Source organism: Carassius carassius, chromosome 9 (genome assembly GCF_963082965.1).
Source record: "Carassius carassius chromosome 9, fCarCar2.1, whole genome shotgun sequence".
NCBI classification, from domain to species: Eukaryota; Metazoa; Chordata; class Actinopteri; order Cypriniformes; family Cyprinidae; genus Carassius; species Carassius carassius.
This window is the reverse complement of record NC_081763.1, coordinates 672,501-677,500: the sequence shown is the minus strand read 5'-3', so window position 1 is coordinate 677,500 and position 5,000 is coordinate 672,501. Positions and strand designations below refer to the sequence as shown.

The 5,000-nt window shown below is 37.8% G+C and overlaps 3 non-coding genes across 3 annotated transcripts in view; all 3 read left to right on the top strand.

The window, feature by feature from the left end:
• Window positions 1–880: 880 nt before the first annotated feature.
• LOC132149868 (5S ribosomal RNA) lies at window positions 881–999 on the top strand. Its single transcript, XR_009435128.1, has one exon. It is a non-coding gene; the product is annotated as a 5S ribosomal RNA (ribosomal RNA).
• Window positions 1,000–2,005: 1,006 nt separating this feature from the next.
• LOC132150197 (5S ribosomal RNA) lies at window positions 2,006–2,124 on the top strand. The gene has a single exon (XR_009435438.1). It is a non-coding gene; the product is annotated as a 5S ribosomal RNA (ribosomal RNA).
• A 2,764-nt stretch (window positions 2,125–4,888) lies between these two features.
• LOC132150524 (5S ribosomal RNA) overlaps window positions 4,889–5,000 on the top strand; it is a 119-nt gene continuing 7 nt past the window's right edge. The window contains exon 1 of the ribosomal RNA XR_009435753.1: window positions 4,889–5,000. This exon is cut by the window's right edge and continues 7 nt beyond it. This is a non-coding gene — a ribosomal RNA (5S ribosomal RNA).

Here is a 5,000-nt window from a genome sequence, read left to right as displayed (position 1 = left end):
TCCTGGCTATGCCCGATCTCAACTGATCTCCAAATCTAAGCAGGTTTGGGCCAGGTTAGTACTTTTGGATTTTTTCAGTAATTATCTAATAGGCCTGGTTAGTACTTTAGGAAATTTTCACTAATTGTCCAATAATCTTGCAAAAAAAAAAAAAAAGAGTCAATGTCCGATCTCATAATGTAAGCAGGTTTGGGCCAGGTTAGTACTTTTGGATTTTTTCAGTAAATATCTAATAGGCCTGGTTAGTATTTTTGGGAATACCAGGTGCTGTAAGCTTTTGGGTTTCCTTCCCTACTTATATAAAGCACTGGCGATTATAGTGGCTGATCTTTAAATAGCCCTCTCTTTGCAGCCTCCTTCGCTTATGGCCATACCATCCTGGCTATGCCCAATCTCAACTGATCTCCAAATCTAAGCAGGTTTGGGCCAGGTTAGTACTTTTGGATTTTTTCAGTAATTATCTAATAGACCTGGTTAGTACTTTTGGAAATTTTCACTAATTGTCCAATCATCTTGCAAAAAAAAAAAAAAAAGAGTCAATGCCCGATCTCAGAATGTAAGCAGGTTTGGGCCAGGTTAGTACTTTTGGATTTTTTCAGTAATTATCTAATAGGCCTGGTTAGTACTTTTGGAAAAATTCACTAATTGTCTAATAATCTTGTAAAAAAACAAAAAAGAGTCAATGCCCGACCTCAGAATGTAAGCAGGTTTGGGCCAGGTTAGTACTTTTGGATTTTTTCAGTAATTATCTAATAGGCCTGGTTAGTACTTTTGGGAATACCAGGTGCTGTAAGCTTTTGGGTTTCCTTCCCTACTTATATAATGCACTGGCGATTATAGTGGCTGATCTTTAAATAGCCCTCTCTTTGCAGCCTCCTTCGCTTACGGCCATACCAACCTGGCTATGCCCGATCTCGTCTGATCTCGGAAGCTAAGCAGGTTTGGGCCTGGTTAGTACTTGGATGGGAGACCGCCTGGGAATACCAGGTGCTGCAAGCTTTTGGGTTTCCTTCCCTTCTTATATAAAGCACTGGCGATTATAGTGGCTGATCTTTAAATAGCCCTCTCTTTGCAGCCTCCTTCGCTTATGGCCATACCATCCTGGCTATGCCCGATCTCAACTGATCTCCAAATCTAAGCAGGTTTGGGCCAGGTTAGTAATTTTGGATTTTTTCAGTAATTATCTAATAGGCCTGGTTAGTACTTTTGGAAATGTTCACTAATTGTCCAATAATCTTGCAAAAAAAAAAAAAAAAAAAAGAGTCAATGCCGGATCTCAGAATGTAAGCAGTTTTGGGCCAGGTTAGTACTTTTGGATTTTTTCAGTAATTATCTAATAGGCCTGGTTAGTACTTTTGGAAATTTTCACTAATTGTCCAATAATCTTGCAAAAAAAAAAATAAATAAATAAAAAAGACTCAATACCCGATCTCAGAATGTAAGCAGGTTTGGGCCAGGTTAGTACTTTTGGATTTTTTCAGTAATTATCTAATAGGCCTGGTTAGTACTTTTGGAAATTTTCACTAATTGTCCAATAATCTTGCAAAAAAAAAAAAAGAGTCAATGCCCGATCTCAGAATGTAAGCGGGTTTGGGCCAGGTAAGTACTTTTGGATTTTTTCAGTAATTATCTAATAGGCCTGGTTAGTACTTTTGGAAATGTTCACTAATTGTCCAATAATCTTGCAAAAAAAAGATTTTCTTACTGAAAGATTGATCTTTCAGTAATTATCTAATAGGCCTGGTTAGTACTTTTGGAAATGTTCACTAATTGTCCAATAATCTTGCAAAAAAAAAAAAAAAAGTCAATGCCCGATCTCAGAATGTAAGCAGCTTTGGGCCAGGTTAGTACTTTTGGATTTTTTCAGTAATTATCTAATAGGCCTGGTTAGTATTTTTGGGAATACCAGGTGCTGTAAGCTTTTGGGTTTCCTTCCCTACTTATATAAAGCACTGGAGATTATAGTGGCTGATCTTTAAATAGCCCTCTCTTTGCAGCCTCCTTCGCTTATGGCCATACCAACCTGGATATGCCTGATCTTGTCTGATCTCGGAAGCTAAGCAGGTTTGGGCCTGGTTAGTACTTGGATGGGAGACCGCCTGGGAATACCAGGTGCTATAAGCTTTTGGGTTTCCTTCCCTACTTATATAAAGCACTGGCGATTATATTGGCTGATCTTTAAATAGCCCTCTCTTTGCAGCCTCCTTCGCGTATGGCCATACCATCCTGGCTATGCCCGATCTCAACTGATCTCCAAATCTAAGCAGGTTTGGGCCAGGTTAGTACTTTTGGATTTTTTCAGTAATTATCTAATAGGCCTGGTTAGTACTTTAGGAAATTTTCACTAATTGTCCAATAATCTTGCAAAAAAAAAGAAAAAAAAAAAAGAAAAGACTCAATGCCCGATCTCAGAATGTAAGCAGGTTTGGGCCAGGTAAGTACTTTTGGATTTTTTCAGTAATTATCTAATAGGCCTGGTTAGTTCTTTTGGAAATGTTCACTAATTGTCCAATAATCTTGCAAAAAAAAAAACAAATAAGAGTCAATGCCCGATCTCAGAATGTAAGCAGGTTTGGGCCAGGTTAGTACTTTTGGATTTTTTCAGTAATTATCTAATAGGCCTGGTTAGTACTTTTGGAAATGTTCACTAATTGTCCAATAATCTTGCAAAAAAAAAAAAAAGAGTCAATGCCCGATCTCAGAATGTAAGCAGGTTTGGGCCAGGTAAGTACTTTTGGATTTTTTCAGTAATTATCTAATAGGCCTGGTTAGTACTTTTGGAAATGTTCACTAATTGTCCAATAATCTTGCAAAAAAAAAAAAAAAAGAGTCAATGCCCGATCTCAGAATGTAAGCAGGTTTGGGCCAGGTTAGTACTTTTGGATTTTTTCAATAATTATCTAATAGGCCTTGGTAGTACTTTAGGAAATTTTCACTAATTGTCAAATAATCTTGCAAAAAAAAAAAATAGAGTCAATGCCCGATCTCAGAATGTAAGCAGGTTTGGGCCAGGGTAGTACTTTTGGATTTTTTCAGTAATTATCTAATAGGCCTGGTTAGTACTTTTGGGAATACCAGGTGCTGTAAGCTTTTGGGTTTCCTTCCCTACTTATATAAAGCACTGGCGATTATAGTGGCTGATCTTTAAATAGCCCTCTCTTTGCAGCCTCCTTCGCTTATGGCCATACCATCCTGGCTATGCCCGATCTCAACTGATCTCCAAATCTAAGCAGGTTTGGGCCAGGTTAGTACTTTTGGATTTTTTCAGTAATTATCTAATAGGCCTGGTTAGTACTTTAGGAAATTTTCACTAATTGTCCAATAATCTTGCAAAAAAAAAGAAAAAAAAAAAAGAAAAGACTCAATGCCCGATCTCAGAATGTAAGCAGGTTTGGGCCAGGTTAGTACTTTTGGATTTTTTCAGTAATTATCTAATAGGCCTGGTTAGTACTTTTGGAAATTTTCACTAATTGTCCAATAATCTTGCAAAAAAAAAAAAAAGAGTCAATGCCCGATCTCAGAATGTAAGCAGGTTTGGGCCAGGTAAGTACTTTTGGATTTTTTCAGTAATTATCTAATAGGCCTGGTTAGTACTTTTGGAAATGTTCACTAATTGTCCAATAATCTTGCAAAAAAAAAAAAAAAAGAGTCAATGCCCGATCTCAGAATGTAAGCAGGTTTGGGCCAGGTTAGTACTTTTGGATTTTTTCAATAATTATCTAATAGGCCTTGGTAGTACTTTAGGAAATTTTCACTAATTGTCAAATAATCTTGCAAAAAAAAAAAAAAAGAGTCAATGCCCGATCTCAGAATGTAAACAGGTTTGGGCCAGGGTAGTACTTTTGGATTTTTTCAGTAATTATCTAATAGGCCTGGTTAGTACTTTTGGGAATACCAGGTGCTGTAAGCTTTTGGGTTTCCTTCCCTACTTATATAAAGCACTGGCGATTATAGTGGCTGATCTTTAAATAGCCCTCTCTTTGCAGCCTCCTTCGCTTATGGCCATACCATCATGGCTATGCCTGATCTCAACTGATCTCCAAATCTAAGCAGGTTTGGGCCAGGTTAGTACTTTTGGATTTTTTCAGTAATTATCTAATAGGCCTGGTTAGTACTTTAGGAAATTTTCACTAATTGTCCAATAATCTTGCAAAAAAAAAAAAAAAGAGTCAATGCCCGATCTCAGAATGTAAGCAGTTTTGGGCCAGGTCAGTACTTTTGGATTTTTTCAGTAATTATCTAATATGCCTGGTTAGTACTTTAGGATATTTTCACTAATTGTCCAATAATCTTGCAAAAAAAAAAAAAAGAGTCAATGCCCGATCTCAGAATGTAAGCAGGTTTGGGCCAGGTTAGTACTTTTGGATTTTTTCAGTAATTATCTAATAGGCCTGGTTAGTATTTTTGGGAATACCAGGTGCTGTAAGCTTTTGGGTTTCCTTCCCTACTTATATAAAGCACTGGCGATTATAGTGGCTGATCTTTAAATAGCCCTCTCTTTGCAGCCTCCTTCGCTTATGGCCATACCATCCTAGCTATGCCCGATCTCAACTGATCTCCAAATCTAAGCAGGTTTGGGCCAGGTTAGTACTTTTGGATTTTTTCAGTAATTATCTAATAGGCCTGGTTAGTACTTTTGGAAATTTTCACTAATTGTCCGATAATCTTGCAAAAAAAAAAAAAAGAGTCAATGCCCGATCTCAGAATGTAAGCAGGTTTGGGCCAGGTTAGTACTTTTGGATTTTTTCAGTAATTATCTAATAGGCCTGGTTAGTACTTTTGGGAATACCAGGTGCTGTAAGCTTTTGGGTTTCCTTCCCTACTTATATAATGCACTGGCGATTATAGTGGCTGATCTTTAAATAGCCCTCTCTTTGCAGCCTCCTTCGCTTATGGCCATACCAACCTACCTATGCCCGATCTTGTCTGATCTCGGAAGCTAAGCAGGTTTGGGCCTGGTTAGTACTTGGATGGGAGACCGCCTGGGAATACCAGGTGCT